Source organism: Balaenoptera musculus, chromosome 8 (genome assembly GCF_009873245.2).
Source record: "Balaenoptera musculus isolate JJ_BM4_2016_0621 chromosome 8, mBalMus1.pri.v3, whole genome shotgun sequence".
NCBI classification, from domain to species: domain Eukaryota; kingdom Metazoa; phylum Chordata; class Mammalia; order Artiodactyla; family Balaenopteridae; genus Balaenoptera; species Balaenoptera musculus.
In genome coordinates, this window is record NC_045792.1 from 27082256 (window position 1) to 27104619 (window position 22364).

Here is a 22364-nt window from a genome sequence, read left to right on the forward strand (position 1 = left end):
GTGGGGAAAAGGGAACACTCTTGCACTGTTGGTGGGAATGTAAATTGATACAACCACTATGGAGAACAGTATGGAGGTTCCTTAAAAAACTAAAAATAGAACTACCATACGACCCAGCAATCCCACTACTGGGCATATACCCTGAGAAAACCATAATTCAAAAAGAGTCATGCACCAAAATGTTCATTGCAGCTCTATTTACAATAGCCAGGACGTGGAAGCGACCTAAGTGTCCATCATCGGATGAATGGATAAAGAAGATGTGGCACATATATATCTGTTGTTTTACTTGTCAATAATTTTCCCTTCAGACCCTTATTTCTTTCTGCATTAATTACTCATATTGAATTCATAGACCTCCACCAGTTTGTTCCCACAGAAATCACCCCTCTTAATCCCACATCTTTTTATCTAAAATAGTGAACTTTCTCTCTTCTTTTTCTAGACACACTTCAGATTTTCCTTTGTAATACAATAGATCATTTTATGAATTCCAGGCCATTTAAAACACTCTGTTTAAAGATCAGTTACTTATTTTTCTGAGCCTTATTTTTACAATGTAGACTAGAGGTTTTAAAAGAAGAAATTTATACAGGATAAAATATGAAAATTCAGTTCTTTCATTCTTTATCCTATATGTAGCATATTCATCTAGAGACATCTTAAACCTAAAAGAGCAGAACGGAGCCCGCGTTTCCACAGAGCTGGAACTCCCGGCTTGGGGTCTCTTCCCTCCGCCATCACTGAAGTGCCCCGGAGCCCGAGGGGAGGGCGGCCTCACTGAGGCTGCCGGCTCTGGAGGAGCCCCGGTGGCCGAAGCCGCGACAGTCCTGGGGACCGCGGGCTGGTTGTTTCAGCAAGTAACTTAAAGACAAAATGGAAAAACAAGGAGGTTTGTGCCTGATCATGTTGATGTGAAACAAGGGATGGCCACCTTTTGCCAGTGAGCTGTCTGAGATGTCGTGGGAGTTGCCTCTAACCAGGACCTGATACCCAATACCCTGACAATGCTGCCTTTTCAAAGCTTGAACTGCGGCTCTTCACTTGGCTCCGCAGGCCCAGGGCAACTTGAACACCTGGCAAGACAACGTGTGGATAAAAGGCTCTTGGTACTCCAGCCAGGCATCAGGGCTGTGCCTCTGAGGTGGGAGAGCCAAATTCAGGACACTGGTCCACAAGAGACCTCTCAGCTCCACATAATACCAAAAGGTGAAAATCTCTCAGAGATCTCCATCTCAACATCAAGACCCAGCTTCACTCAACGACCAGCAAGCTACACTGCTGGACACCCTATGCCAAACAACTAGCAAGACAGGAACACAGCCCCATCCATTAGCAGAGAGGCTGCCTAAAATAATAATAAGGCCACAGACACCCCAAAACACACCACCAGACGTGGACGTGCCCACCAGAAAGACAAGATCCAACCTCATCCACCAGAACACAGGCACTAGTCCCCTCCACCAGGAAGCCTACACAACCCACTAAACCAACCTTAGCCACTGGGGACAGATACCAAAAACAACCGGAACTATGAACCTGCAGCCTGTGAAAAGGAGACCCCAAACACAGTAAGATAAGCAAAATGAGAAGACAGAAAAACACACAGCAGATGAAGGAGCAGGGTCAAAACACACCAGACCTAACAAATGAAGAGGAAATAGGCAGTCTACCTCAAAAAGAATTCAGAATAATGATAGTAAAGATGATCTAAAACTTGGAAATAGAATAGACAAAATGCAAGAAACATTTAACAAGGACGTAGAAGAACTAAAGAGGAACCAAGCAGCGATGAAAAACACAATAAATGAAATTAAAAATACTCTAGACGGGATCAATAGCAGAATAACTGAGGCAGAAGAACGGATAAGTGACCTGGAAGATAAAATAGAGGAAATAACTACTGCACAGCAGAATAAAGAAAAAAGAATGAAAAGAACTGAGGACAGTCTCAGAGACCTCTGGGACAACATTAAATGCACCAACATTTGAATTGTAGGGGTCCCAGAAGAAGAAGATAAAAAGAAAGGGACTGAGAAAATATTTGAAGAGATTATAGTTGAAAACTTCCCTAATATGGGAAAGGAAATAGTTAATCAAGTCCTGGAAGCACAGAGAGTCCCATACAGGATAAATCCAAGGAGAAACACGCCAAGACACATATTAATCAAACTATCAAAAATTAAATATAAAGAAAACATATTAAAATCAGCAAGGGAAAAACAACAAATAACACACAAGGGAATCCACATAAGGTTAACAGCTGATCTTTCAGCAGAAACTCTGCAAGCCAGAAGGGAGTGGCAGGATATACTTAAAGTGATGAAGGAGAAACACCTACAACCAAGATTACTCTACCCAGCAAGGATCTCATTCAGATTTGATGGAGAAATTAAAAACTTTACAGACAAGAAAAAGCTGAGAGGGTTCAGCACCACCAAACCAGCTTTACAACAAATGCTAAAGGAACTTCTCTAGGCAAGAAACACAAGAGAAGGAAAACACCTACAATATCAAACCCAAAACAATTAAAAAAATGGGAATAGGAACATACATATTGATAATTACCTTAAATGTAAATGGATTAAATGCTCCCACCAAAAGACACAGACTGGCTGAATGGATACAAAAACAAGACCAATATATATGCTGTCTACAAGAGACCCACTTCAGACCTAGAGACACATACAGACTGAAAGTGAGGGGATGGAAAAAGATATTCCATGCAAATGGAAATCAAGAGAAAGCTGAGTAGCAATTCTCATATCAGACAAAATAGACTTTAAAATAAAGACTATTACAAGAGACAAAGAAGGACACTATATAATGATCAAGGGATCGATCCAAGAGGAAGGTATAACAATTGTAAATATTTATGCACCCAACATAGGAGCACCTCAATACATAAGGCAAATACTAACAGCCATAAAAGGGGAAATTGACAGTAACACAATCATAGTAGGGGACTTTAACACCCCACTTTCACCAATGGACAGACCATCCAAAATGAAAATAAATAAGGCAACACAAGCTTTAAATGATACATTAAACAAGATGGACTTAATTGATATTTATAAGACATTCCACCCAAAAACAACAGAATACACATTTTTCTCAAGTGCTCATGGAACATTCTCCAGGATAGATCATATCTTGGGTCACAAATCAAGCCTTGGTAAATTTAAGAAAATTGAAATCGTACCAAGTATCTTTTCCGACCACAACGCTATGAGACTAGATATCAATTACAGGAAAAGATCTGTAAAAAATACAAACACATGGAGGCTACACAATATACTACTTAAACCTAAAAGAGATGCACTTAATTATTTATTCAGCCCAAATATTTGTAATTTATTATAATACCTACTGCATTAATGGTACTCCTCTATGAAAAATCATGATGCTTTTTTATAAAGGACAATTTAGTCCAAGCTCAGCATCTTACCTCTGCATAAATGCTTCAGGTTTCTAGATACATTCACAGCAGAAAGTATAACATTTCTATACCCATAAGTAAGCACTAAAAATAAATAATAAGTTCAACCTTTTTTTAAATTAAGAAATTCACTTTGTACTTTATAACATTAATTTTGCCATTTTCTTCAAACAGGTAAAGGATGTTTTCATCACTATTTCTCTCTGTAAATACTAAGTTGAAAATTTAAGTATATAAGTATATAAATTGTTTAATAAATTTAATCTTTTCTGGTACACGGTGATAATGTCCATCACATAACTTGAATGTTGATATATATATATATATATATATATATATATATATATAATATTGATTTCTATACATACTTAAGTAATATTGCTGATTACTTGTAAACTAAGAAAGACCAGACACAAACATTTTGTAAGTTGAGCCTATATGACATTCATATGAATAGGCTTCAACTTTTAAATTTTCCTATATTTATGAAATATGTTAGTTAATATTTTCTCTAAAATAATATTTAAAATGAGGAATTTAATGATAAAATAGTTGTAAACACAAATATTTAAATTAAAAGATATAATAAAAATCTAAAGTTATTTTTGATGACAAAGAAAATGCCTTCCATCTGTACTTTCTTTAAATATATAAATCTTATTTTTCCTTTTCATATTTAAGTTAATCTAATTTTGCATAAACAACAAAACACATTCCTTTCAAATAGACTACTTTGATTTAGACTCTTAAATTAATGTAGTTACTAAATAAAATGCAAGATTCATGCTAAACTTCAATCAGAAAGTCCAATACACAGTTGTATATTTTTGTACAAGTTGTTCACTTATCACATAATATACATGTCACTATTTAAACCATTAACCCCATAATCGTTGCTTTAAGTTACAACCTTTGAAGGTGAAATTTCCATATAGAGGAAGAGTTTTATAGCAGCAAATAATAAACAGATTCTAATATTTCTAAGAATAGAGTCCACATTTTCTCTATGTCATGTAATCCACTGCTTCTTGCTTGTCACTTGTCTTTACTTTGTGGCTGTCTAAGACACACTGAAGTGTTATGTTTATGATGCAATATATATACTCTTCAAGAATTTGCCATACCTTCTAAGCATAGATTTTACAAAACTGAACGCCTATAAAGTAACTCTATTGATGAGATATCCGTATTTACTAACTCTAAATAATGGAAATATTTTGCTCTCCAAATACAGATATAAATCCAGAAGAAACTTGCTGAGTGTTGAAAAGGACACATATATTCAAAGGAAAATTTTATCTTTCCTGAAGAAGAGAGCTGTCTTCTCAGTACTGAACATGAGATACATTTTTAATTCTAGTTCTCTGTTCACATAGCCATTGAGCTACATCGGTGACAACATCCACTGTTCCAATGAAAATTAAGTCTCTTGTTCAGTAGAATAGATGAACCAATTTTCTGAGAATCTGAATTACTATTTAGTAGAGAGTCTCAAAGATATATCAAAGTTGTAGCAAATAGATCCTTACGAAGATGAACAATATTTGAAAGTGGAAGGGAACAATGGAATGCAATTCTACTTACTCTGAAGTATCATCCTAGTCAGGCAAATTGACAAGGTCAAGGGTGAAGACTGTTGACTCTTACAAGTTCACAATAAATATGTCATGTCAATTGATTGACAATACCAATAAAGCCACAGTGAAAATGTACTGGATATGTCCTAGGTAACAGAATCCATTTTTAAGTTGTCATCCTTAAAGTATGAATCTATTTATTGCTATTTATTTGCACAACACTCTTCTGGTTTTGTTTAGTTTAGTTCAGTTTTTTGAACTATAGTGGCCTTTAAATTCAAAGTGCTACATTACAAATAAAAAGTCTTGTGCTGTTCCTTTGATTTGACTTCAGGTTGCTGTGTCCACTTGACAAATTTATGAGCAGTGTACAATCATGTAGTTTATATCTCAGTCAACTTGACAGTTGAGTATACTATCATGAGCAGATGAAAATTGGAAACATTGCTGGATGCCATCAGTGGGTAGATGATTATGAACCTGAACCTAAAAGGTATTACAGCATTCAGAATACTCTGAGACACATTGGAGCAGATTTTCCAAAGAATCTGGAAAAACAGTTTTGTAGTAACTTAAAGAGGCTTTGTGATGACTAAGCTGGTTATAAACCAGCCCCTGCATCTATTCTTCAGATTTTGGTATCACTTTTAACATTGGGTTAGCAGTTCTCAACCAATAATACTAAGGGTAAATCAATGGACGACCAATAACACATCTAAGAATCATGCTATTTCCTTTGTTACTAAGGAAAAGAAAAATTTATTCCAATATTTGTAAAATATTTTTGAATACTATGAGTAACTTTTGAAAAGCTTGATTGTTGCCCATAAAAAGGGTGGGAAAAGCTTGAGCTTACATCAATTAACAATAATTATTTCCTTAGCACAGATTTGTTTATTCTGGAGTTAACTACTGGAAGCTCCAAAATATGTTAAAGGTCTGTAAAATGGCTCACTTTGTGTGTGAAATTTAAACCTGTTTCATCAGCAATACTTAATTACTACCTTGGATATAAAGTGACAGAGTTCCATTAATTAGCTCAGGGATGAGCATTACTCATTCTTCTGGCATTGAAGCAATTCCTACTACAGTAAAGCTGATGTGGGAATGATAAATGACAACAGACTACTATAATTGTTACTATCTATCGAGTCAAATTAATGCAACCCCAAACGGAAGTGTGCAAAGGAAAACACTGCAGTGTTATGGAAACAATGTAAAGGTTATCAAAGTATCATAAGCAATTTAGGTGTATATGAGAATCTCTCTTCAGTATCTCATGAAGCCTAAGTATAGGTCTTCATAGAGAAGGACTAATGGTTCAAGTACATTCTAGCTAGTTACATTCAGAATAGTGGTCCTCAAACATGATTGATCATCAGAATTATCTGGAAATTTTTCTTAAAAAAAGAGATATTTGTGTCCTTCTCCCACCTACCTTCCATTTCCTCAGCAAAGTTTTTGAGTCTAACGAATATCTGTGCATTTTCATAAATACCTCAGGTAATTGTGATGCAGGTTTGCTTCAGTTCACTCAGTGTAGCTGTAGGTTGCAAAGATGCTGCATGCCAAGTGAAACTGTAGCATTATTTGAGGAAAATAGCACTTGAAGTATAGTATTTATACTGATTGTCATTTCAGAATAGTATTTTCATGAACTATAAATTAGGCATGAAAATGCATATTTTGTGAGTTTTTATGTTTACCTAAGTTAGGTGGAATTATTTTTTTTTCTTGTTTAATCAATTGCTTGAAAATTCATAAGAAAAATCCATGTTGAAATATTGATCTGCCTGAAATATCATTTTTTAACATAAAGTTATAAAACTTGGATTCTTTATAAATGTCCAATTTCAATTGATTACACTGCAAAATGTTTACTCAAATAGCCACTACTTTAAGATTGGATCTACCCTACTGACTGATCTGATTTTGTTATAAGAGGGGCCTATTGAAGATAATTTGTATATTATTCAAACACTGCTTATTTTTAGTGAGAATATTTATATATAATCTTCCTTTCTGAGATTTCTACAGGAAAAGCCAGCTTGTCTTTTGAAAGTCTAAAATGAATGTGCTGGGCTTCCCTGGTGGAACAGTGGTTAAGAATCCACCTGCCAGGCTTCCCTGGTGGCGCAGTGGTTATGAATCCGCCTGCCAATGCGGGGGACTCGAGATGTGCCCTGGTCCAGGAAGATCCCACATGCCACAGAGAAGCTAAGCCCGTGCACCACAACTACTGAGGCTGTGCTCTAGAACCCGTAAGCCACAACTACTGAGCCTGCGCACCACAACTACTGAAACCCGTGCGCCTAGAGCCCGTGCTCTGCAACAAGAGAAGCCACTGCAATGAGAAGACCACGCACCGCAACGAAGAGTAGCCCACACTTGCCCCAACTAGAAAAAGTCCACGCACAGCAACGAAGACCCAATGCAGCCAAAAATAAATAAATTTATAAAATGAATGTATTTCATGGGCCTTCTGAATAAATAGTCTGAGAACCCTCATAAAAAATTTTAGTTCCTGGGACTTCCCTGGCAGTCCAGTGGTTAAGATTTCACCTTCCAATGCAGTGGGTGTGGGTTTGATTCCTGGTCGGGAAGCTAAGATCCCACATGCCTCAGGGCCAAAAAACAAAAACATAAAAAAAAAAAAAAAAACAGAAGCAATATTGTAACAAATTCAATAAAGATTTTAAAAATGGTCCACATCAAAAAAATATTATAAAAAAAAAATTCTAGTTCCTGTGCCCTACCCTAGATCAACTGAATCAAAATTTGAGAGGCTAAGTCTAGGAATTCATTTTTTTTTTTAAGTGCCTTTCCACCCCACTCAGAGATTCTAAAGTTTTTCTTTGTCTGATGTTTAAGAGCTTCATGTTGGTGTAGTTTTTTTCAATAATGGAAACATTCTTTCATACTCTTTGGTTGTTATACAATAAAATATTTAAATCTTATAAGTAATTATAACTGGTATCCTATTTTCCATTCTCAGGAAGCTGCTTTAAGTATAAGGAAGCCTGAAGGGCTGTGTAAATGCTAGGGATTACCACTACATGGAAACAGGACACACTTTTATTTATCTGGCAGTCCCTCTCATCTGAGAAAATACTCTTTGAGAGATTTGTACTCTTCAAGGCTTCCCTCATGAAGACGATGAATGGAAAAGTCCCCAAATAGGTGAGACTTGCAAAACCAAATAAAAGGAAGTGTTCCCACCATTTTCAAATTATATTTTGGAACACTTGTAAATGCAGAAGAGTTTAATGAAATATCATTTATTTATTCTCCCAACACTCAGAAAGACTCAGTGAATATTTTGGCACTTTTTTTTTTTTTTTCTAAATGTCTTCTCTTTATACACAGATCTTCTTCCACTTGCAATAGGGTTACATCCAGATAAACCCATCCCATCGTTAGTTGAAAATATCATAAGAAAAATGCATTTAATACATCTAACCTACCAAACATCATAGCTTAGCTTAGCCTACTTTAAACATGCTTGGAACAATTTCATTAGCCTACAGTAGGACAAAGTCATCTAACACAAAGCCTATTTTATAGCAAAGTGTCAAATATCTCATGTAATTTGTTGAATACTGTACTGAAAGTAAAAAACAGAATGGTTGTGTGGGTCCAAGAGGGTAATATTATATTGGTTGTTTATCCTCATGATGACATGGTTGACTGGGATCTGTGGCTGACTGCTTCTGCCCAGCATCACAAGAGAGCACCATACAGCATATCACTAGCCCAGGAAAAGATCAAAATTTAAAATTTGAAGTACTGTTTCTACTGAGTGTGTATGGTTTTTGAACCATCATAAAGTGGAAAACTCTTAAGTCGAACCATTGTAAGTGGGGACCGTTGAGATCATATAGTATACATGTTTTTGAGGTTCTATGTTTTATATTAATATCTTCGCTCATAGCTATTTTCTCAGATAGTTCAAAATTATTAGCATTATCCTTTTAATGTCTTCATATGTGTTGACTGTGTAGGTGACTCATTATTTCAGTAATCATTACCTTGTATTTGTATATTTAGTTTGTATTTGAATTTTCAATATTATATATAATGCTGAAATATACTTCTGTGTTGCTGAAATATTTATTAATTTACAGGTCAACAGTTATAAGTATTTAAAAGTTCTTGTTAAATAATAAGAATAGTAATAAAATTGCTTTTCAGAATAAGTAAACCAGGGACTTCCCTGGTGGTCCAGTGGTTAAGACTTCACCTTCCGATGCAGGTGGAGCAGGTTCTATCCCTTGTGGGGGAGCTAAGATCCCACATGCCTTGGGGCCAAAAAACCAAAACATAAAACAGAAGCAATATTGTAAAAAATTCAATAAAGACTTTAAAAATGGTCCACATCAAAAAAAATCTTTAAAAAAAAAAAGAATAAGTAAACCAATTTAAACTTCCACTAGAAGTATATGATAAACCCCATGTATGAAATCTCACACAGCTTAACTTTTATCCTTCTTTGAATTTCGCTAATTTGTTATGAATTGGCATGCTGTTTTTGCATAGGTGATTTTTAGTTTATATGACAAGGAAAAAAGGTCATATTTACAAGCCAATGTTAATACATAACGAAAAAAAAGCCAAAGTGCTTGATTTTTCTATCTTAAATCTTGTCTGTCAGACAGAAAAAGTGTCAGAACAATACAATAATAAACAACATTTTAAAGGTATAATTAAAGGCCAAGAATGGATGAAATAATAACATTATTTTCTAAATGAATTTAAGTTCTATACTGAAGTATTCAAAGACCTTATAAGTAAAAATGCTGAAACATTCTCAGAGATATTTTGCTGAGGTAAACTGAAGAATTAATTATATTTTCAACCCATTATAACTCTATTTCTTATCTCTCTGATCTATTGTGCTCTATTATTAATATTGTGTTTATATTTTCTTCCTAATCTATTTTATAGTTTTTGCTTTCTATATGTCAATAATATGTTTCATGTCTGAAGATTTATGAAAACCTCGTTGTGACAATTTCTACAGCTGTTAAGTAGCAAGTGACCTTTCTTATCCTATTTAATGTTTTTCACATTAACATCGACTTTGTCTGATAAGCACTAGAGCATGAGCATGGCAATGAAGATCATGGGCTGTGTAGCCAGGCTGCCCAAGCCAGAACCTGAGCACTGCCTCTCATAAGCTGTGACATGCTGGGCAAAGCTGTTAGCTATCTATTCTGCAATCTGTAAAATGGCAATAACAGTACCTACTCAAGGGGTTGTTAAAGCTTAGAGAAGTTTTCTCGTTTTTTCTCTCTGTCCCTCCCTCCCTTTTTTTATTCCAGCATGTCTTTCTCTCTCTCCCTCTCTCCTTTCCTGGTTTCTTTTTGCATTTCTTAAGATCTCTGCAAATATTTTATTCTTAAACTCTCTGAGGTATCTGAATAGACTGTGTCTTCTTCACAGTATAAAGTATTATTTTTATACAATATAAGAAACATTATATTTTAATAAATGAAGATATCAAATTATATTATAACAAAATGTTTGATTTTTATCATCCTATTTTACATTTTTTATTTTCTTGATTTCCTTAATATTTTCTTTTATATCTATCATTTGTGTTACAATCTACATATTCTTTAGCCTTTTCCCCTACTGGTAATTTGGAGGGTAACTAGTAGTTACCTTTATAACTCTAAATAATATGCTTATTTCTTAATGTATCTACTTTAACTGTTAACAGTGTCTGTTATCATATCTCACTCCACTCTGAAATTTACTTTCTAGTGTCCACTTTTGAAAAATATTGTTTTCTGGTAACAATGAATTATATTTAATTTAATATTATTTTTATACTTTGTTTTAAGAATTAAACCTGCTTCCAGTTTTCAACAATACTTATTAGAGTTTTATGACTAATTATTATTTAAATAATTATATTTACCTCCAGATCTTCAATACCATAAATTTCCTACTAAGTTCAAGTATTTGATAAAACTTTGTGTTTATTGAAATACATTCTCTAATATTATTTTTAGAAAGAGCAAAGTGGTGGCTTATGTCCTGATTTATTGCATTTTTGATATTGCTTTTATTTTTGAGTAACCATATAATTGTTAACACATGCTTAACTGACAGTTTTCCCCTCAATACCTATAGATAACATCACATTGCCATCTCTTAGCTAATGATGGTGAGAAGATGTCTGAGAACAGCCTGATTTTTTTTTTTTAACCTTGTAGGTGATCTTCCTCTTTTCCCCTCATGGCTTGTGGGAATCTTTCTTTCTTTCTTTCTTTCTTTCTTTCTTTTTTATTGTGGTAGTTTTTTTGTTTGTTTGTTTTTAAATTTCTTTATTTTTTGGCTGCGTCAATCTTAGTTGCTGCATGTTGTGTCTTTCGTTGTTGCCCGTGGGCTCTTAGTTGCAGTGCCTGGGCGTCTCTTTAGCTGTGGAGCATGGGCTCCAGAGCACATGGGCTCCAGACTGTGTGGGCTCTGTAGTTGCAGTGTGCGGGCTTAGTTGCCCCACGGCATGTGGGATCTTAGTTCCCGGACCAGGGATTGAACCAGGATCCCCTGCATTGCAAGAACGATTCTTAACCACTGAACCACCAGGGAAGTCCCTGTAGGAAACTTTCCTTACCCTAATTTCAAACAATACACCAGACTATGTCTCAGCCAATCTTTAATAATTTTCCTTAGAATTGTCAACAAAAAAATTAATCAATCTAAGAAAGAAACAGAAAATTTAATTCAAGCCAAACTGAGAATTATAACCTGGGAACAGCACCTCAGAAAGCTCCAAGAACTGTTCCACCAGTTAGAAGTCAAAACAAAATTATGTAAGTTTTTTGAGACAGAGGGTTGTATATATATATATATTTAACATCTTTATTGGAGTATAATTGCTTTATAATGTTGTGTTACTTTCTGCTCTATAACAAACTGAATCAGCTATAGGTATACATATATCCCCATATCCCCTCCCTCATGTCTCCCACCCATCCTCCCTATCCCACCCCTCTAGTTGGACACAAAGCACCAAGTTGATCTCCCTGTGCTATGCAGCTGCTTCCCACTAGCTATCTATTTTTCATTTGGTAGTGTATATATGTCAGTGCCACAGTGCCACTCTCTTACTTCATCCCAGCTTACCCTTCCCCCTCCCCTTGTCCTCAAGTCCATTCTCTACATCTGCATCTTTATTCCTGTCCTGCCCCTAGGTTCTTCAGAACCTTTTTTTTTTTTTTTTTTTAGATTCCATATATATGTGTTAGCATACAGTATTTGTTTCTCTCTTTCTGACTAACTTCACTCTGTATGACAGATTCTAGTCCCTCCACCTCACTACAAATAACTCAATTTCATTTCTTTTTATGGCTGAGTAATATTCCATTGTATATATGTGCCACAACTTCTTTATCCATTCATCTGTCAATGGACTCTTAGGGTGCTTCCAGGTCCTGGCTATTGTAAATAGTGCTGCAATGAACATTCTGGTACATGACTCTTTTTGAATTATGGCTTTCTCAGGGTATATGCCCAGTAATGGGATTGCTGGGTCATATGGTAGTTCTATTTTTAGTTTTTTAAGGAACCTTCTTACTGTTCTCCATAGTGGATGTATCAATTTACATTCCCAACAACAGTGCAAGAGGGTTCCCTTTTCTTCACACCCTCTCCAGCATTCATTGTTTGTAGATTTTTTGATAATGGCCATTCTGTGAGGTGATACCTCATTGTATCTTTGATTTCCATTTCTCTAATGATTAGTGACGTTGAGCATCCTTTCATGTGTTTGCTGGTAATCTGTATATCTTCTTTGGGGAAATGTGTATTTAGGTCTTCTGCCCATTTTTGGATTGGCTTGTTTGTTTTTTGATATTGAGCTGCATGAGCTGCTTGTAAATTTTGGAGATTAAAACTTTGTCAGTTGATTCATTTGCAAATATTTTCTCCCATTCTGAAGGTTGTCTTTTCGTCTTGTTTAGGGTTTCCTTTGCTGTGCAAAAGGTTTTAAGTTTCATCAGGTCCCATTTGTTTATTTTTGATTTTATTTCGTTTCTCTAGGAGGTGGGTCAAAAAAGATTCTGCTGTGATTTATGTCATAGAGTGTTCTTCCTATGTTTTCCTCAAGAGTTTTATAGTTTCTGGCCTTAAATTTAAGTCTTTCATACATTTTGAGTTTATTTTTGTGTATGGTGTTAGGGAGTGATCTAATTTCATTCTTTTACAGGTAGCTGTCCAGTTTTTCCATCACCATTTATTGAACAGGCTGTCTTTTCTCCATTGTATATTCTTGCCTCCTTTATCAAAGGACCATATGTTCATGGTTCTATCTCTGGGCTTTCTATCCTGTTCCACTGATCTATATTTCTGTATTTGTTCCACTACCATGCTGTCTTGATTACTGCAGCTTTGCAGTATAGTCTGAAGTCAGGGAGCCTGATTCCTCCAGCTCCATTTATCTTTCTCAAGATTGCTTTGGCTATTCAGGGTCTTGTGTTTCCATACAAATTGTGAAATTTTTTGTTCTAGTTCTGTGAAAAATGCCACTGGTAGTTTGATAGGGATTGCATTGAATCTGTAGATTGCTTTGGGTAGTATAATCACTTTCACAGTGTTGATTCTTCCAGTCCAAGAACATGGTGTATCTCTCCATCTGTTTGTATCATCTTTAATTTCTTTCATCAGTGTCTTATAATTTTCTGCATACAAGTCTTTTGTCTCCTTAGGTAGGTTTATTCCTAGGTATTTTATTCTTTAGGTTGCAATGGTAAATTGAAGTGTTTCCTTAATTTCTCTTTCAGATTTTTCATCATTAGTGTATAGGAATGCAAGAGATTTCTGTGCATTAATTTTGTATCCTGCTACTTTACCAAATTCATTGATTAGTTCTAGTAGTTTTCTGGTAGCATCTTTAGGATTCTCTATGTATAGTATCATGTCATCTGCAAACAGTGACAGCTTTACTTCTTATTTTCCAATTTGGATTCCTTTTATTTCTTTTTCTTGTCTAGTTGCTGTGGCTAAAACTTCCAAAACAATGTTGAATAATAGTGGTGAGAGTGGGCACCCTTGTCTTGTTCCTGATCTTAGTGGAAAAGGTTTCAGTTTTTCACCATTGAGGACGATGCTGGTTGTGGGTTTGTCATATATGGCCTTTATTATGTTGAAGTAAGTTCCCTCTATGCCTGCTTTCTGGAGGGTTTTTATCATAAATCGATGTTGAATTTTGTTAAAATCTTTTTCTGCATCTATTGAGATTATCATATGGTTTTTATCCTTCAATTTGTTAATATCAGAGAGCTGTATATTAAATGACATATAATATTATTGACAGTTTATATGATCCACATCTAAGCGGCATTGTAGCCCCTTATAAGATCAAGAATGTATGTTGTCTTTTAAGGAGTTGCCCTTGGATGCTAGGAGAATGTTGCTCTTTATGGTTCAGCAGGTATTTCTGCTGATGGGAGAGATTTGGTCAATGCATAAGGAAGATACACAATGCACATTAGGAGGGAGAGAGGAGGCCAAAGGGCAGAGAAAATTTTTTATGTTTAAATTTTGTTTGTTTTGCCATAAAGTGTGAGTTTTATTTCACAGAATATAACAAGCTTTTTCTACACAGAACTTCAGATGAACGTTGTTGCATTATCTGGAACTTCCTTGTACTCATTCTTGCATCTTTTGCCCATCTTCAGAAATGCCAATTATTTATATATTTGATCAACATTATCTTCCATAGCTATAATAGCTAATCTATCATTACTTAGTAATCTATCATTACTTAGGTTCTGGTTCTGTAGCTCTACAATGTGTGATATTTGCTCCACTTTATCCTTACTATTTTAAAATTGCTAATTCTACTTATTGATGTTGCTAATGTAGGTTTAAGTTTTGAGATGATTTTACTTTTCTAATCAAATGCTTTACTCCATTTTGCCAGCTCCCTTTCATCTCTTGAGGTATCTTCCTTCTTTACTCATAATTCATTTCTTAGATCTCATGGTCTCTTAAATTTTCTTAAACGTTCAAACACCTGCTTTTTAATTTTCTTCTAATTTCTTAGGATATACATTTAAATGATTATTCCTCATTTGTCCTTTGCATGCTATATTCCCTTTTGTCAATGTAACAGAAATTTTAGAGTTACCATGATATTCTTTGTTGCTTTTGTTGTTTTTATACACTTATTTCTGACTTCGAGAAGTTCCATCCATTCCTGTTAACTGCCCAAAATAGTGCTGACTGACCCAAAATAGTGTCTTTTATTTCCCCTCCCTTTTTAAACAGATGCTGTTGGAATCTTCTCCTCATTCTTTGAACTGGGTGCTTTAGTTATTCACTTGCTTGAAAGAGGGTGTAAACAGGGCCTGAGGCAATGGGCAGCTGCATTCTGCGTTTGTTATTTCTTCCCACTTTCTTTCCAAATCAGTTGACTCCCTGCCAAGAAGCATATCTGGATTTTATCATTCTTCAGCTTTGGCAAAAGCAATAAGGTTTTCAGTAATTTCCTTTGAAAATCTTTATAAGCAGAACACTTCTCATACTTAATTTTATATCTGACATCAATCATATTGGTAACTCAGTTAAACTGCAGCAGGAATAACTGTGTGCAACACAATATTAAAAATAGTCTTACTTCTAATCCTATAACTACTAGTATTACCTATGTTACTACAGTGAGGATGATCTCCACCAGTTCCACTGAAGGAGACCAGGAAAACAAGTTACACCTAGTTTATTGGTACCCCAGCAGTGCTTATGGTAGAATCTCTTTAAAATCTCTAAGTAAATCATAAGGAAACATGGGATCACAATAGAAAAGACAGGGGCTTTGTAACTGGTTAAATGACTGTTGACAATTGATAGACATCAACATTTCCTAAAGGGAAGAATTTTTAAAGAAATTTTACAGTATCTTATCTTTTTCATGTTCCTATACTACATTGATATTACTATCATTTCCTTGAATATTTATCACAATATTTTCAGAAAGCAAGAAGCAGATAAAATCGTAAATATATCAAACATATTGTATTGAACTATGATCTGTATTCAAAACAAAAATTATAGGAAGAAATATAAAATGCTGTACTTTAATTTAAATAAATTACCTAAATATTTATAGAATATGGAGGATGTGGCTTTGCATCAGAATTAAAAATAGACAATATTTTAAGCTAGATATGTCTGGTTCAACAATATAATACAAACTTATCTGGAATTAATAGAAGTCTGATAGCCTAAACCTAGGATCTAGGACATGTGGTCTAGATCAATTTAGATACATCTGTTTTTTCCAGAACTTTTTAGGAACCTGTAAAGTAGGTGGGGAGGACTTCTGCTGCCAGTTACGTATTTGTATAAAAATTGAGAATATTGACGATATAGTCTAGTTAATACCTTTGAGGCTTTTATATGACTGTCAAGGTTTAGGGCCCTACTTAGGAACAAGGATCACCCCTTAACTTTCCAAGGATTGTTGGATGTGACCCAACTGCATGGACAGAATTTCACCATAATAGTTAACACAGTCAAAGTGTGCAATTTCGTTTCATGAATAATGGGTTTCCATCAGGATGAGTGGATGACTTTGTTTGATGCAATGTGTGTTCTTGTCTGCTGTCCAATCCTCCTCCCTCAAATATGGATTCCTGTGAAAGAAGGGTTAGAAAGGGCAATTTTGTATCTTGCAAGAAACAGAATACAGGTAACACTGCTTTGTGGACCAGTAACACAACACGCACTGGAGAACATTTTTCCTACTATAAGTTACAGAAAGATAGAGAGGTGGCTAACTTTCTATGGGCTGGAAGTGAAATTGGTGAATGACATCACAACGGGGCCCATAGGATCCACGTGATCAAAATCAGGGATGACATAGAATGATATCATATGCTGGCCCATATGTTTGTTAAGATATGTTCTCTCTTGTTATATTCAAGGATTCTTTGGAGATTAAAAAAAAATATCTCCCATATCAGAGATATCTTACCTGCCAAGTCTGTTGCCATTTAATTGCTCTCATTACTAGTCTCAGCTAAACCATTAAGTAGAAAAATTCCTCTCAATTTTCTGCTCATTTAACTGCTAAAATAAACATTAGTGACCAGATTGAACTGGGAAACAAATTCAGAAGAGATGATAACGGCTAGGGTGAGTAGAGAGCAAAAGCCTAATGTAATACAAAAATTTAGGTTAAATGACCTCTAGATCTAAATTACATAAAAATTAAATTCTGATTAAGGATTAATATAGTTGTTAATTTCAGAATTTTATTAAAAAAAGAAGTAATAATTATTTTATATTACTTACTCACTAAATGCTAATAAAGTTCTAGATTTAAATGGTAAATCAAAGTTCTATTTTATTTTACTTTTAGTTTCTTCAATATTATCATGACAAATACTGGATAAATAAACACTCATAAACGTTTGTAAGTGCTCATTAAAAGCTTACAGAGCAAAGTTGCATAATTTTAAACATAGTAATTTAAAATAAAAATGATAATTAGGATAAGAATAATGCTATAAAATATGTTCTGTTTGAGGTTTAAAAACACCAATTTAATTTATTTTTACATGTTAGATGAAAGGAAAAGTAAAAATTAAGCAAAAGAAATGTAATTTAAAAATACATTACAAAGAAAGCAAAACAAAATAAAAATAATTATCTATGACCAATCATCCATCTAATTAAAAAATGAATAAAAATTAATATGCATTATGATGAAAAGGACATCATCATACACTGTTGATGGTCATTTTTGTCTATTTGAAAAACAATTTCACAGTATGTATCAAGAGCCTATAAATGTGCATGCTCCTTCATCCAGTAATTCTTCTAGAAACATAGCCAATGGAAATAAGTAGAAGTATGGTCAAATTGTTACTTATATTTGTTAATACTGGAAAAAATAAAAACATTTAAAAATAAAATATTAGTTAAATACATTATTAACTTCCATAGACTAAACTATTAGTTGGTCATTAAAACAGTATCTTTGAATATTTATTGAGAAAATGCCTAAAATAAAATGTTAATTCAAAGCAGCACAACATAGTTTACAGATAAGTGATTTTAAAACAGTAAAACTAGTATCCATAGATTTACTATTTGGTAGTCTAATTACTGTGATTTTAATTGGTTTATTTCTTATAACTGTATTTTTCAAATTGCTTAACAGGCACACTACTTTTGTATTTAAAATATTTGTCAACTGGAAGGGAGATCAAGATGGAGGAGGAGGAGGATGCTGAGCTCACCTCCTCCAATGAACACATCAAAAATACATCTACATGTGGAGCAACTCTGAAAACAACATAGAGACTGTAAGAAAAGCTCTTCTGCAACCAAGGCTGTAAAGAAAGATCCACACGAAACCAGGTAGGAAGGGAGGTGAAGCTATCAGGTTGGGACCCATGCCCCTAGCAAGGGATACAGAAGAGGAGGGGCATATGATGTGCTCAGGGAGTGAGTGGTTCAAACCACGTATAGAGCACCCCAGGCCTGGGGTCTGACACAGGGAAAATGATTCTCCTTAACTGGTTTGAAAATAAGTGACAACTGGCCAGGGGCTGTAAGAAACCAAGACTATACTCTTGCACATGCACATGCTTGCTTATTCCTGGGAATAATGTAGAGGCAGTAGATTGAAAACTACCTGGGCTCTGACCAGCTTGCCAAGACCATTCCAGCCCAAACCTTAGCCCACACGAGGCGCCTGCTCCAGCCCCTCTTGCTCCAGCACTGCTCTCAACTAGGGCAGAGGTGCCATTGCCAATGTGAGAGTGCACAATTAGAAGGAACGGAGCTGGCTTTGACCACACCATGCCTCTGAATATGGCAAACACAGCCATTGGCAGTGCTTGCACAGAGGCAGTAGATTGGAAATTGCCTGGGACTCTGAATGGCTTGCCAGGATCATCACAGCTTGTACCCCAGCATGCATAGGACATCCACTCCAGTCCCTCTTGCTCAGGCACAACTCTCCACTAGGGAGAAGGCTGCCATTAGCAAGGAGAGTGCACAATTTAGAGAAAACAGAACCAGCTCAGATGTGACTTTCAGGGTTTCTACTCCAGCACCTTGGGTGCTGCCACCTCCCCCGATAAGGCAGTGATTGCTACTGAGCATAGGAAAAGTCCTGGCTCAAACCTTGCTCTGGCTCTAGCCTCTCCCTCTCCATCCCTGCCTCCCAACAAAGTGGTAGCTGTCAGAACACTCTGGGGGAAGATGTGACCCTGTTCTCACTTCAGATCCAGATCTCCCACCACAGCCACTGGACACATGCAGACAGAGGAGGAGCCCCCACACAAAAGGATATCCCTACAAGATCAGGATAGGTAACTGTTTTACCTTATTTCATAAACAGGGAAAGTTAAAAAATGAGAAGACAGAGAATACAGTTCAAAAAAAAGAATAAGAAAAATCCCTGAAAAAAACCCTAATGAAAAAGAGATAATAATTTACCAGATAAAGAGTTCAAAGCAATTAGTAATAAGAATGCTAACACAGTTAGAATTTTAACAAGGAACTAAGAAATATAAAAAAGAATCAGTCAGAGCTGAAGAATAGAATAACTGAAATGAAAAACACACTAGAAGGAGTTAACAGCAGAGAAGGTGATACCGAAGAATGCATAAGAGAACTAGAAAATAGAATAGAAGTCACCCAATCAGAACAGCAAAAAGAAAAATACATTTTAAAAAATGAGTATGTTTTAGGGATGGTTTGGACAACATCAAGCATACAAACATTCTCATTATAGGGGTCCAAGAAGGAGAAGAAAGAGAGAAAAGGGTCAAAAATGTATTTTATGAAATTATGGCTGAAATTTCCCAAAGCTGCAGAAGGAAACAAATTTCCAGGTATAGGAAGCAAAGACAGTCCCAAGCAAGATGAACCCAAAGAGACCCATACCAAGACATATAAATAAAATGGCAAAATCTAAAGATAAAGGGAAAATTTTAAAGGCAGCAAGAGAAAACAAAGAGTCATATACAAGGAGACCCCCATAAGGCTATTAGCTGATTTTTCTACAGAGACTATGCAGGTCTGAAGGGAGTGGCATGATATATTCAAAGTTCTGAAAGGGATAAACCTGTAACCTAGAGTACTCTACTCACCAAGATTATCATTCAGAGTTGAAGGAGAGATAAAGAACTTATCAGACAAGCAAAAACTGAAAGATTTCATCAATACTAAACTGACCCTACAGGAAGTATTAAAGGGTCTTCTTTAAGTGGAAAAGAAAAGGCTATAACAAGAAGAATTTACAGAAAAGGAAAAATCCCTCTAGTAAAGAAAAATATATAGTAAAGGCTGTGGACCAACCACTTAAGTCAGCTACTATGATGATTAAAAGACAAAAATGTGAAATAACCTGTAAATACAATAAATAAGTAAGAGTTAGACATGAAGATGTAAAATATAATGTCAAAAACACAAAATGTGGGGAAGGGGAGTAAAAAATGTAAATCTTTTAGAATGTGTTTGAACTTATATGACTATCAATTTAAAACAAGTAAATATAGATCAACACATAGTTATAAGTCAATGTAACAAGTAGATATATTTATAGATCACCATATAGTTGTTTGTCAACCTACACATTCAGATCTGGATCTGAAGTGAGCATGAGTGATGTCTTCCCCTGGGGTATTCTGACAAATCAAAAACCTACGATAGATACACAAAAACAAGACAGAAAGGAACACAAGAAAAACACTAAAGAAAACCCTCAAATTACAAGGGGAGAAAGCAAAAGAAGAAGAAAAGAACAGAGAAGAAATACCAGAAAAAACAAAACAAAACAGAATATAAGTAACAAAATGGCAATAAGCATATACCTATCAATAATCACTTTATATATCAATGGACCAGTCAAAAGACATAGGGTGGCTGATTGGGTAAAAAAACAAAAGCCATCAATATGCTGCCTAAAAAAGACTCATTTTAGAGCTAAAGACACACATGAACTGAAAATAGGGGATGGAAAAAGATATTCCACACCAACAGGAATAAAAAGAAAGCTGGGGTAGAAATACACATATCAGACAAAATAGACTTTAAAACAAAGTCTATATAACTAAAGACAAAGAAGGACATTATATAATGATAAAAGGATCAATACAAGGAGAGGATACAATATTCCTTAACCTATATGCATCTAATATAGGGACACATAAATATATAAAGCAAATATGAACAGACATAAAGGGAGAAATTGACAATAATACAATAATAGTAAGGGACTTAAACACACCATTTAACATCAATGGACTGATAATCCAGACAGAAAATCCATAAGGAAACACTAACCTTAAATGACACATGAGACCACTTGGACTTAATAGATATCTCTAGGACATTCCATCCAAAAACATCTAATTACACATTCTTTTCAGGTGCACATGGAATGTTCTCCAAGATAGATCACATGCTATGCCATAAAACAAGTCTCAACAAATTTGAAAGGATAGTAATTATATCAAGCATTTTTTCCAGACACAACAGTATGAAAGTAGAAGTCAATTACAGGAATAAAAATGCCAAAAACACGAAGATATGGAGACAAAACAACAGCTACTATAAAACCAATGCATCAATGAAAAAATCAAAGAGGAAATTAAAAAATACCTTGACAAAAATGAAAATAAAAACAAAACTTTCCAAAATCTATGGGATGCAGGAAAAGCAGTTCTAAGAGGGAAGTTTATAGCAATACAGACCTACCTCAAGAAGTAAGAAAAGTCTCAAATAAACAACCTGACCACCAGGAATTAGAAAAAGAAGAACAAAGCCCAAAGTCAGCAGAAGGAAGGAAATATTAAGGATCAGAAAGGAAATAAATAAAAGAGACCCAAAATCAATAGAAAAGATCAGTGAAACCAAGAGTTATCTTTCTAAAAAAATAAACAAAACTGACAAGCGTCTAGGCTGGCTCATCAACACAAAAAAAATAAGAGAGAGAGAGAAAAGACACAATCAAAAAAAATGAAAGAGGAGATATTAAAGCTGAGATACAAAAAGATACAAAATTACAACTGAGATACAATAACAGAGATACAAAAAGTCATAGGAGAATACTATGAACAGTTATATGCCAACAAACTGGACAACCTAGAAGAAATGGGTAAATTTCTAGAAACATGCAACCTTCCAAGACTGATTCAGGAAGAAACATACAATCTGAACAGACAGATCACTAGTAGTGAAATTGAAATAGTAATTGAAAAACTACCAGCAAACAAAAGTCCAGGACCAGATGGCTTCACAGGGGAATTTTACCAAACATATAAAGAAGAGCTGATACTTATCCTTCTCAAACTATTCCAAAAATCTGAAGAAAAGCATCA

General features: G+C 34.9%; 1 protein-coding gene across 1 annotated transcript in view; it reads right to left on the bottom strand.

Moving 5' to 3' along the window:
• Positions 1 to 22364, bottom strand: part of GRIA4 (glutamate ionotropic receptor AMPA type subunit 4) — a 529834-nt gene that overhangs the window by 478849 nt on the left and 28621 nt on the right. The window lies entirely within an intron of this gene.